Source organism: Bos mutus, chromosome 4, assembly GCF_027580195.1.
Source record: "Bos mutus isolate GX-2022 chromosome 4, NWIPB_WYAK_1.1, whole genome shotgun sequence".
Lineage (NCBI taxonomy): Eukaryota > Metazoa > Chordata > Mammalia > Artiodactyla > Bovidae > Bos > Bos mutus.
The window spans coordinates 102717987-102731846 of NC_091620.1; the positions used below are offsets into that span (position 1 = coordinate 102717987).

At 37.3% G+C, this 13860-nt stretch overlaps 1 protein-coding gene and 1 pseudogene across 1 annotated transcript in view; one reads left to right on the plus strand and one right to left on the minus strand.

Moving 5' to 3' along the window:
- Positions 1–13860, minus strand: part of UMAD1 (UBAP1-MVB12-associated (UMA) domain containing 1) — a 275271-nt gene that overhangs the window by 136915 nt on the left and 124496 nt on the right. The gene's annotated exons all lie outside the window — the stretch shown is intronic.
- LOC138987657 (U6 spliceosomal RNA) lies at positions 1745–1803 on the plus strand (annotated as a pseudogene).

A 13860-nucleotide genomic window follows, 5' to 3' on the forward strand; every position in this document is an offset into this window, starting at 1 on the left:
ACCTCCCAGCCCCAATGCTTAAAAAACACCCACAGAAACACCCCCAACAGAATTCTGCCTTTTTAAAAAGATCATTTCTTTTTATAAAAGGTCGGGATTCTTACTTCTTAAGGTTCCAATTCTACTGTCATACTGAGAGGGTGAATTTTTTTTGACAAAGGAAGTATGTCTTTCAATAATAACACCAGCCTTGGCTTACAGGCCACTTAGAGTGCATTATAACTATCTGTAACTGACCTGACCTAGTTTCGTCTTATAAATAAGATACTAACCAGCTTCTCTCTTACAAGGGTGAAATGAGACTCTACATTGGCTCTTCCTACATATCAGCAAAACTACCGTCTCAAAAGAGGACACTTCATTTCTAGATTAGGCTTTGCCTGTGAGTCTGTGTCCACACAAGAGATTATATGCCAGACATTCTGCGATTGTTGCTGATACGGCACAGAAGGACAATAATGTGGATTAACTAGGATTAATGTGTTATTTTCTGATTACAGTGTGGCTCAAGTTTCAACTATTCGTAAGAGTAAACAAAAACCCTACAGTTTAAATTAATAAAAAAAGAAAATAAAACAAATAAAAAGGTTTAAAAAATTCAAAGTAAACTATTCAACTGAGAAATTTCTATTTCCATTGTATATGCAATAGCTTCTATATACATGACCTAGACATACTGTCTCACCTCTGAGGAGGAAGTGATACGTAAGATCCAGTATTCAGGGGATCTTCCTGATTCAGGGGATCAAACCCAGGTCGCTTGCATTGCAAGCAGAGCCTTTACTACCTGAGCTACAATGGAAGCCCAGACATACTGTCTTACCTCTGAGAAGGAAGTGATATAAAAGACAGCCTGGGACATAAATATGTGTATCACACATGGACACGTCTTAAAGGTTTCAGATAGATAAATGGTATAAGGAGACAGAGGATCATGAGAATCATCCAGAAGAACAGAAAGGTATTGAGAAAAATACATAGGAAAAATACATGAGAAAGGTACACAGGAAAAAATCTGAAAGCAAAACTGAAAATTTTCCTTTTTCCCTTGTTTACACCCTAGTTTATTTTCCATTAGTGTTAAAAAAGATTTCTTCCCTTCTTCCCAAACTACTATATATCTAAAAAGAAACAGAGAAGCAAAACAAACAACAGATAAGGGGAAATTTTTTAAATGAAAGAATGGAAATAAATAAATTCAGAGTAACACAAATGGTAAATGATGTGGTTTTCCTCATACAAGTAATGTGCCTAAATGAGAGATTTTCATGTTTAAAATTTTTTTCATTAATTTTATGTTTAACTTTGTAATCTGCTTCTTCATTCAAAAATGTAAGCTTGAGATAATAGTTTGAATTTGACAAAGACAATACCTCAATGCATGAAAAAAAATGGGAGTTTTCCAAATGACCATAGTTCTACAATTCTATTTTAAAAATAGTTTTCCAGATTACTGTTTCTATTTCTTTATTCCAGGTATCAACTTCTCCTTTTCTGAATTTAGAAATCAAATAGCCCCAACCCCCAAAGCATTTATGGTCCTAAACTCAAACAAAAACTGTTAGTATTAATAAGAGCTCAGTAAAGAGGAAGAACACAAAATGAATACATAAACTGAATAACTTTCAAAATCATTTAATCCCAGAAAGTCACAAAATATAAAATATTTGAAAGTAACTTAAGAGATCCTGTAAGAATAAACCTATAAATTTTACTGAGTGACATTTAATAAAAATACTTGAATGTGCTCGCTTCAGCAGCACATATACTAAAATTGGAATGATACAGAGAAGATTAGCATGGGAAAGTTCATAGCAATACAGGCATACCTCAAGAAACAAGAAAAAAGTCAAATAAATATCCTAACTCTACACCTAAAACAACTAGAAAAGGAAGAAATGAAGAACCCCAGGGTTAGTAGAAGGAAAGAAATCTTAAATATTAGGGCAGAAATAAATGCAAAAGAAACAAAAGAGACCATAGCAAAAATCAACAAAGTCAAAAGCTGGTTCTTTCAAAGGATAAATAAAATTGACAAACCATTAGCCAGACTCATCAAGAAACAAAGGGAGAAAAAGCAAATCCATAAAATTAGAAATGAAAATGGAGAGATCACAACAGACAACACAGAAATACAAAGGATCATAAGAGACTACTATCAGCAATTATATGCCAATAAAATGGACAACGCGGAAGAAATGCACAAATTCTTAGAAAAGTACAACTTTCCAAAACTCGACCAGGAAGAAATAGAAAATCTTAACAGACCCATCACAAGCACAGAAATTGAAACTGTAATCAGAAATCTTCCAGCAAACAAAAGCCCAGGTCCAGACGGCTTCACAGCTGAATTCTACCAAAAATTTAGAGAAGAGCTAACACCTATCCTGCTCAAACTCTTCCAGAAAATTGCAGAGGAAGGTAAACTTCCAAACTCATTCTATGAGGCCACCATCACCCTAGTACCAAAACCTGACAAATATGCCACAAAAAAGGAAAACTACAGGCCAATATCACTGATGAACATAGATGCAAAATCCCTAACAAAATCCTAGCAATCAGAATCCAACAACACATTAAAAGGATCATACACCATGACCAAGTGGGCTTTATCCCAGGGATGCAAGGATTTTTCAATATCCGCACATAAATCAATGTAATACACCACATTAACAAATTGAAAAATAAAAGCCATATGATTATCTCAATAGATGCAGAGAAAGCCTTTGATAAAATTCAACATCCATTTATGATAAAAACTCTCCAGAAAGCAGGAATAGAAGGAACATACCTCAACATAATAAAAGCTATATATGACAAACCCACAGCAAACATTATCCTCAATGGTGAAAAATGGAAAGTATTTCCCCTAAAGTCAGGAACAAGACAAGGGTGCCCACTTTCACCATTACTATTCAACATAGTTTTGGAAGTTTTGGCCACAGCAATCAGAGCAGAAAAAGAAATAAAAGGAATCCAAATTGGAAAAGAAGTAAAACTCTCGCTGTTTGCAGATGACATGATCTTCTACATAGAAAACCCTAAAGACTCCACCAGAAAATTACTAGAACTAATCAATGAATATAGTAAAGTTGCAGGATATAAAATCAACACACAGAAATCCCTTGCATTCCTATACACTAATAATGAGAAAATAGAGAAATTAAGGAAACAATTCCATTCACCATTGCAACGAAAAGAATAAAATACTTAGGAATATATCTACCTAAAGAAACTAAAGACCTCTATATAGAAAACTATAAAACACTGGTGAAAGAAATCAAAGAGGACACTGATAGATGGAGAAATATACCATGTTCATGGATTGGAAGAATCAATATAGTGAAAATGAGTATACTACCCAAAGCAATTTATAGATTCAATGCAATCCCTATCAAGCTACCAACAGTATTCTTCACAGAGCTAGAACAAATAATTTCACAATTTGTATGGAAATACAAAAAACCTCAAATAGCCAAAGCGATCTTGAGAAAGAAGAATGGAACTGGAGGAATCAACCTACCTGACTTCAGGCTCTACTACAAAGCCACAGTCATCAAGACAGTATGGTACTGACACAAAGACAGAAATATAGATCAATGGAACAAAATAGAAAGCCCAGAGATAAATCCACACACATATGGACACCTTATCTTTGACAAAGGAGGCAAGAATATACAATGGATTAAAGACAATCTCTTTAACAAGTGGTGCTGGGAAAACTGGTCAACCACTTGTAAAAGAACGAAACTAGAATGCTTTCTAACAGCATACACAAAAATAAACTCAAAATGGATTAAAGATCTCAACGTAAGACCAGAAACTATAAAACTCCTAGAGAAGAACATAGGCAAAACACTCTCTGACATACATCACAGCAGGATCCTCTATGACCCACCTCCCAGAATATGGGAAATAAAAGCAAAAATAAATAAATGGGACCAAAGGAAACTATAAGCAAGGTGAAAAGACAGCCTTCAGAATGGGAGAAAATAATAGCAAATGAAGCAACTGACAAACAACTAATCTCAAGAATATACAAGCAACTCCTGCAGCTCTATTCCAGAAAAATAAATGACCCAATCAAAAAATGGGCCAAAAAAAAGAAAAAAAAAAAAAAAAGGGCCAAAGAACTAAATAGACATTTCTCCAAAGAAGACATACAGATGGCTAACAAACACATGAAAAGATGCTCAACATCACTCATTATCAGAGAAATGCAAATCAAAACCACTATGAGGTACCATTTCATGCCAGTCAGAATGGCTGCGATCCAAAAGTCTACAAGCAATAAATGCTGGAGAGGGTGTGGAGAAAAGGGAACCCTCTTACACAGTTGGTGGGAATGCAAACTAGTACAGCCACTACGGAGAACAGTGTGGAGATTCCTTAAAAAACTGGAAATAGAACTGCCTTATGACCCAGCAATCCCACTGCTGGGCATACACACTGAGGAGACCAGAAGGGAAAGAGACACGTGTACCCCAATGTTCATTGCAGCACTGTTTATAATAGCCAGGACATAGAAGCAACCTAGATGTCTATCAGCAGATGAATGGATAAGAAAGCTGTGGTACATATACACAATGGAGTATTACTCAGCCATTAAAAAGAATACATTTGAATCAGTTCTAATGAGGTGGATGAAACTGGAGCCTACTTACAGAGTGAAGTAAGCCAGAAAGAAAAACACCAATACAGTATACTAACACATATATATGGAATTTAGAAAGATGGTAACAATAACCCTGTATACGAGACAGCAAAAGAGACACTGATGTATTGAACAGTCTTTTGGACTATGTGGGAGAGGGAGAGGGTGGGATGATTTGGGAGAATGGCATTGAAATATACATAATATCATATATGAAACAAGTCGCCAGTCCAGGTTTGATGCAGGATACTGGATGCTTGGGGCTGGTGCACTGGGACGACCCAGAGGGATGGTATGGGGAGGGAGGAGGGAGGAGGGTTCAGGATGGGGAACACATGTATACCTGTGGTGGATTCATTTCGATATATGGCAAAACCAATACAATATTGTAAAGTTAAAAAATAAAATTAAATTAAAAAAATAAAATAAAAATAAAAATACTTGAATAAATAAAGAATCATTCCTAGGTAGACTATATACACATAAATGTGTCAGTTCTTCCCAGATAAGTGTATAGAAATACCAATGAGGTAATTCCATGAAATATCTACTGAATTCGGCAATGTATTTTAAAGTTTGAACCAGTAAACATTAAAGAAGAAAAATCAGATAATTTCTGGGGGAAAAGAAATAAGAAGGGGAGGAGGATTTGTGCCCTATACACTGTTAAATTGTTAAAATCTAAATTAATTAAAACAACATTGAACTGTAAAGACCAATCAATGACAAAGAAAACTCAGAAATAGATCCTGGGATATAAAAGAATTTAGTGAATTTAGTTCAGGTCAACAAAATTTTATTGAATACTTATCTGTCAATACTGTGTTAGTATGAAAGGAAACCAGTAAAATTTTTCTTGAAAGCTATTTGGCAAAAGGTATCAAGAACATTTAAAGAGTTTACATTCTTTTAGATAGCAAATGCACTTGTAGAATTTATTCTAAGGAATGGTTATTTATATAAAAATATTTTGTATAAACAGTTATTTATAAGTTATTTATACAAAAATATTCATTATAGACATTTCTAATAGTGAAAAACTAGCCAAAATAATAGAATAAATAATATTCATACAATGGAATGATATATAACTCCAAACATTGTTTTTAAACTTATTAATGTATATTCACACAATAGAAAATTTCATAACAAGAATAATGAGCTACAACTGCATGTAATATGGATGAATTCACAAACATAATAATTTTTAGTGAAGGAGCAAGACACAAAATGTACACACCATATAGTTCATTGACACACATTTCATACACACGAAACAATCTGTGCTGTTACATGTCAAGATAATTTGGGGGAGTAGGGTGAAGCGGCTGAAAGGAGTTAGTTGGGAGGGGGGAGATTCTAGGACTTTATCATTTCTATTTCTTGATGTGGATGCTAACAACATTTTATGAAGTCACTGAACTCATCATTTGTATATGTTTCTGTAAGTTATTCATCAATAAGAAACTCTTCAAAATTAATGACATGAGAAAAAGTCTATTAAAGAGGAAAAATCAGGGTACAATACTGTATATAAAATAGAGTCTTGGTTTTGGGAATAAAAGAATAGCAAAGAACAACTGCTAGAAGGAAAACAGGTTGGTGTAAGTTGGGGGGCTGGGGAGGATTTGAGGAGCTAGTAAGAAACAGGAAAAGACATCTCCCTATGGTGTCTTATAAGAGTCATGTGTTAGGAAAGCTTAGGGTGAAGATATGGTGGTGGGCAGGGTGTATGTGGAGTAAAGGGGAATGAATGGTGTCAAGACAGGAAAAGCCTAAACCTGTTTAATCTCTGATGGAAAAAGAGTCAGTAGAGGGAAAGGGACAGAAAACATACAGAACACAAGCAGTAATGTCCCTCAGAAGACTGGTAAGTGTACACAGAAGAGGCAAACCCAGAAAAGGAGTGGGAAGGTTTTGACTGCTAATATGTACACAAAGCTCTCCTTTTTCATAGAGCTTTGCAAATTACTGTGTCAAGCAAGAGCTCAATTTCCCTCTCCATGTTTCCCCATTTGTAGTTTTTCAAGAGGCCTTCAGATTATCATGCTATCTGGATCAGTCAACTGTAAGAGTTTCAGCCAGAGGACAACCTATCTCTCACTTCAAAATACTTCAGGCCAAAATAAAGAGCGACTGGGTCAAGCGGGGTCCAGGTCAAGTATAATGATAGCCAGTCTGGTTGCAAGGAGCGTTTCTATCACAGGCTAGCTGTGTGACTGGTGGCAAGTGATTTAATCGTACAGGCCCTGAGTGGCCTGATATGAAAAATGAAGAGGATAATAATAGATGGATAAGAGGCTTACATGTGCTCGTCCACATAAAATGCTGAACCCAACATGTGACACAGAGGAAACCCTCAATAACTATAAACTGCTAACATCACTATTTTTTAAGTCTAGGGGTGGAGTTTCTAAGACATCTTCAGATCTAGAAACAGCAAAACAAAAAACAGAATGTAACAGGTAATGAAGCAGTCTCTCCTGATTCACAGCACACAATCTCGGCAAAGAATATGTTTGCTCCCAACTTTTCTATTTTGAAAAATATTAAATCTTCAGAAATTCTGAAAGAACAGTACAATGAACATCTTTGATTATTCACCTTCATCTGTTTTCACCAGTGCTAAATTTTGCCACATTTACTATCTCCTGCTCCCGGGCTTCCCTGGTGGCCCAGTAGGTAAAGAATCAGCCTGCCAATGCAGGAGATGTGGGTCAGGAAGATCCCCTGGAGAAGGAAATGGCAACCCACTCCAGTATTCTTGCCTGGGGAATTCCACAGACAGAGAAGGCTGGAGGGCTACAGTCCACGGGGTTGCAAAGAGTCGGACACGACTCAGTGACTAAACCACACCACCACCATCTCCTGCTCACACACAAACACTCAGAGTGTTAGAAAATCCAAGACCCAACTGGCTGACTCGCTGTGTAGAAGGACATACTTGCCATGTGAACAAAGAAAACCACCTTTTTTCAGAGAACATGATGTCAAAACCTAATGTCATGATACTTAAGCTGCAATAATTACAAAGCACACTGGAGGCTAACTAACACTGATAGCGGATGAAAAGGTATTTTTTGCAATGCCCCTTAGGGAAAGAAAAAGGGTTTCAGAGCTCTGTTCTTAGGCCATTAATAAGGAGAGAGCAAAGGCTTTCATTTAGAGGCAAAGAAGCCTGACACAGCTGGATCAGGGTTAGACATGTTACTTAATGAAGCTACTGCAAAAACCTTAGAGAAGTTTTTCCCTTCGGTATACTGAATGACATTTAAGTGAAGGTTCTCCACTCCCTTTTTTAAGCATCCAATAATCATGTATATCTGGCAGTGGATCCAAAAATCAAAAGGACACGAGACACTTCATCTCAAATAATTACACACCTAAGAGTGTATTCGGCAGATTTTAGGTTAAACCACTTAAGTTTATTTTTCCAGGTTAAGAAGTCAATACTGGAAATTTCATATATTCGCATATATTTGTTCAAAAGGGTAATGACATACATGTAAGGTATTCACTATAATATTATTTACAGAAGTGGACGTCTGGGAATAATCTAAATGTCAACATGTCAACAGGTAGAGGATCAGTACATAAAGTGCAGCATGGCCATGTAGTGGAATATTATGCAGCTGTCAAAAGAAGAAGAATTAAGAAGATACGTACCAAATGGAAACTTTCCAAAGACATGACTGTTAAGCAAAAACATGTATGGTGCAAAACACTGAGTAAACTACCTTCTATGTAACAGCAGGGAGAAAGGTTAAAAAAAGATATACTTACATTTACTTGTATAGACAAAAGGAAATTCTGAAAGAATATGCAAGAAATTAATAGTATACAGTTGTTTAATTTGGGGGGAGCATGAGCTGTGTGGATGGGAGACAGATGTTGGAGAAGACTTCTCAGTGTATCCCTTTTTATGTATGTTTGAACCATCTGTATCTATTATCCAATCAGAGAAATAGAAATAAGAATCTCTGAGAAAGAAGATTAAGGCATTGAATATTCAGATATGGAACCAGAAATTGAAAGTGATTCTTGCTATGTCTTCTATCTGCAATGATGCAATGTTAAGCTGCCATCATTTCCATAAAAGCACAGTTTCTAGTGTTTGCATGGTAACCATTAGTAAGCTCTAAAAACTTGATCACTTTTGGCATGTTATTTTTGTTTCATGTTAGGGAACACAATAATATCCAAAAGACTTTTTTAAAGAAACTCTCTAATTTTCTGATAACTATAGATTCATTAATTATGTATTATATAGTAGCAGAAATAGCACTGAAAATTCCTGCGTAACTTTCACCTATCTTCCCCCGTGCTTTCCAACCCTAAACCCTGGCAAGCACTAATCTGTCTTCCATCTCTGTAACTTTGTCATTTAAGGATATTATCTACATGGAATCATACAGCATGCAACCTTTCAAGATTAGCTTTTAAAAGTATTTTGCAGCTTTAATCCCCATGTTTCATTTTCCATATTTTTTTTTTCTTTTTTAAGTCAGGGACACTGAGGGATAATTTACATGCTGTAATATTCATCCTTTTTAATATGAGGTTCTATTAAATGTTTTATTGTGATGTAAGTAATGTATTACAAACTCACATTTTTAAGCGCCAGGTCTGAGTTCTGACATATGTATGCATTTGTTAAAGCAGCATCACACTCAGCACCATGAACTCATCCTCCACCTCACATTTCCTCGTGCCCCTCTGTAATCCATTCCTCCTCCACCACACTCCCATCCCCAGACAACGATTTTGCTTTCCATCACCACAGGTTTCAGTTTCTAGATTTTTATATAAATGGAAACAAACAGCACCTCCTTTCATTTCTCTTGGGTAGAATACCTAGTCCAATGACTGGGTCATGTAGTAGATGGATGATTAACTTTTTAAGAAACTGACAGAATGGCTGTACCATTTCCCATCCTCACTACCAATACAAGCAATTCCAATTCTTCCACACCCTTGCCACCTCTGGCATCATAATTTTAGCCTTTCTGATGGGTACAGTAGTAGCTCATTGTGGTTTTATTTTCCATTTCCCTATTAACTAATGATACTGAGCATCTTTTCATGTGCTTGTCATCCTTATATCCTCTTTAATGAAGTGTCTATTCAAATCTTTTGCCCACTGCTTAAAACGAGGCTGTTTCTTACTATTAAACTTGGAGTTCTTTATATTTCAGATACAAGTTCTTTATCAGATAAGTTGTGTAAATATTCCCTCCTAATCTGAGGCTTTTCTAATCTTAACAATACCTTTCTAAAAACAGAATATATAATTTTGATGAAATATAATTTATCAATTTTTTCCTTCATGGAGCATGCTTTTTATATGTAAGAAATCTTCATCCAAGGTCACAAAGACTTTTCCCCTATCTTTTAATTAATCAGTTTTATAGATCTGGATTTTATATTTAGGCCTATCACCCAACTTGAATTAATTTTTGTACATTGTGAGCTTGGTACGGAATCCTAGGGAATATCTATTCTTAGGGATGGAAGCAAAAGGAAAGCAGTCAGTGACAGCTGGAAGAGAAGGAGCAAGGTACTGACACACAAAGCCAAAGAGGAAGAGGGCTGCAATTAAAGGAGAGTTAAGGCTGTCAACATCTACGTGCAACTTTGCCCAGAAACCAACAAATACAGAGCAATGGTCACTGGATTTGACAATGACATCAGTGGTGGCCTTCAAGACAGGAGTTTCAATACAATGAAATAGAAGTCATATTTGAAATAGATCAAAAGAAGGTATGGATAGTGAAGAGGGAAAGGGCTCAAATCACTCTTAAAAATTTTAGGAATGAAAATGAACAACAACAAAAAAACCACAGGACACTGAACTCAAAGAGTTTCCTGGCCATGGAGAAAGACCGGATAGTGTTAGTTACTCAAGTCTTCAACTCTTTGCCATCGCATGGACTTTGCCCACCAGGCTCCTCTGTCCATGGAGTTCTCCAGGCAAGCATTACTGCAATGGGTACCATTCCCTTTTCCAGGGGATCTTCCCCACCCAGGGATTGAACCTGGGTCTCCTGCATTGCAGGCAGATTCTTTACCAGTCTGAGCCACCAGGAAAGCCCTTCTGGCAAAGTAGGGGAGGAGTTTATCTACTGAGACTGAGAAAGGAGGGGCAGAGACTGGGTCTTGAGAAGGTGAAAGGGTTTGGAACTGGTGTTGCAGGGGGTACTGATCCATCAAGAATCAAATAGAGAGAAGTAATGGGATCATCCAGGAGCTCTGAGAACACTCACAGAGAAAGGACCCACGTTTGTAGTAAGATTTAATCCTTGCTGCATTCCCATTTCTTGACTGCCAAGATCTCCAAAAAAGAAAAAAAAAAATGACACAAAAGGGTCTGGGTCAAGTGATTCCACAATTACACCCAGGAAACAAAATTCTCACTCTGGGTTTTTGTTTGTTTGTTTTTTTCCCTCTAAGATTCACAACCTGTTGGGTACATGGAACAGGTGTCCCAGTTCCACTTTACACATGAAGAAATAGAAGCTGGGAGGACAACTTTCCCAAAATACTTGGCTAGCCAGAACTTGAATTCAGATCTTTTAATTCCAGTAATTAAAAGAGATTAGAAAAGATTAGAATTTCCAGTAATTCCCTCTCTGCACCATGCTGCTCTCTTTTCTCCGATGCTCTTTATCATCATTCTTGTCTTAAAACCTGGCCCCAGACATTCCTTGATAGTTAGTCTACCTTTCCAGCCCACCCTTCGCCCCTCTGCATTGACTTTCCCCAACTCGGCTTCTCTCAGGTTCATCAGAGGCAGGAGCCGCCAGAAGAGTTTGGTGCACATGAGGGTTCAGGGTGCAAACAGAACCACCAACTCCCAGCTGCAGTCATGGTTTGATAATATTTAGAATGAACTCAAGCCTGGTTCTCAGTGTTTTCTTAGGGTCTCTGGGGAGGAAAGACACAAGGAATCAGGAGAGAGCAGTCACCAGAGAGTGGGGGGAATGACAGTGGGGTTTCTTCTTGAAAACATCCAGTGTAGAGTCCTCCTCCCAAATTAATCCCCAAGATGACAGACGCAAAACCGGAAACAGGCTTTAGGGTAGTAACTCCTTGCCAACCTTCGACTGGAAATAAAGCCCAAGAGTCTCCACTAGAAAATCATCAGTACAGGATAAACTCTTAGAGCAAAACGTGATCCTGGCACCCTTGTTTTGTCTAGGGTAAAATTTTGTTTTAGTATTTGGGCAATTAGCATAAAAACTTAGAAATGGATGAGTGTCTAGTACAATCTCGGTTATTTGTGAACACAATTGCTTCTGTTGTTTTTTTTTTTTAATTCATCTCCCTCTGACCTTGCAATAGTTATTTTGCTACTGTGACGCAAATTAAGGCGTTGCCACATTATTTCATCACTATAATGACTAGTTCATTAAAAAATTTATCAAGAAAAATGTAATTTTCACCTCTCCTAGTTTCTGGTCTTAAAAAACAGATTGTCCTCCTTATGTTGCAACTTGTATATAAAATGAGTTTTGAAAATGGCCTTAACTTTTTCCTACAAAAGTAAATTACTAACTCTTTTAATGCATTAGGGTTGACATAAATAAAACTGTGCAATCTCTTATTAAACATTATTTGAAAAGCAAATCTTTGATGAGCTAAATCATCCTAAAACCCATACCTTTTAGCTTGTATCTGTTACAAAAACAACTACTTTATAGTAGAATGCCTTATATTTCCAAGAGCTAAATGATATTGTGAAACAGCAAAATCTTACAGAGCAGTACAGGGACATTTCAGCTTTTAAACATTGAAGAAAAAAATGAATAAACTTAAGGTGAAACCGCCCCCCCCTTAAAAAAAAAGGCTTCTTCTGTTATATTTAATCCATTTTCACACAGTTTTTCTTAATTACACTACAGCTGTCTGGTACGGCACAACTGACCACTTCCATCATGAAAACAAACTGTACCCCACCATCCAAAGTTCTTGATTAAAAAGCAAATGTTTTTGTGAGCCCGCAGAAAACGGGCGCAGCTGCTGCGTTTCACGAGGCAGGCACCTCTCCTCCATTCAGCTGTGAAGAATGGCGATGACTGTAAATTGTTCTTCCTGATCGGTTCCACAATAAAAACAAACCACCCTACTTTCAATTTTTCAATGGCAATTTTTGTAAGCCTCTACTACACTGGAAACAAGAGTTGTGTTCTTCTGATTCATGGCCTTTGATTTCTACAGAAACGTCCCTGTATGCATGTAAAAACAGGTCCCGGCAGGATACTCACGGAGACTGTATAGATTAACTTACCAGATGTACCAGAAGATAGAAACGCCATCAGCCTACCTTTTAAAGAGAGATACTATTTAACAGCTTCAACTGCCTGTGACTAAAGGGGGACTGTAAAGAACACACTGTATGTGGAAGGGCAGTGGGCAGCTCCTGAGAAAGCAGCAATGTGCTCACGCAACGTGCAACCAACGGTTTTGAGCTTGCGTTTTCATGCGCTCAGTTAAAATCCAAACAGTGGAAGGAAGGTCGAGTCACACATCTGCATTTGTGACTCTAGATCACAGCTAGAGTCCTTAACAAATTGTGATAAGAAACCCCTAAATGTTCCTAGTTTATTCACGATGCCCAGTTATCTATGCTTTCAACTTGAGGTCTCCAAAGTATATTCTCAAACAAGCACTTAATCAATTAAAAAATGTTTGCACATGCCTCCCCTGCATATAAAAATATAATTTATTTACAAACAGGGAGCACTGGACTAATACCTAATGCACATTCAAAAACATACACAAAAATAGACAGCTGTTTGTTAAGGATGGGAATAAATATAATTCATAAATATGAACTGTCTTTGCACATCTCCAAAGGCCCCTGCTGGATGGCTCTCAGGGGAATGTCCACCTCCTCCCCCACCCTCATGGAGACCCTAAGGGAGCCAGGGCTAGTGTGAGGCCAAGCTAACTTGTTAGTAACTTTGGACAAATTAATTGCTGTAAATTTCGACTCCTGTTCCCATGAAGATTTTCCATGGAAACAAAACTATATATAGTTTCCATGTGCAGGCTCAGTAGCTCAGTCGTGTCCACCTCTTTGGGACTCCATGGACTGTAGCTGCCTCTGTGCATGCAGGCTCCTCTGTGCATGAGATTCTCCAGGCAAGAATACTGGAATGGGTTGTCATGCCCTCTTCCGGGGATCTTCCCGACCCAGGGACTGA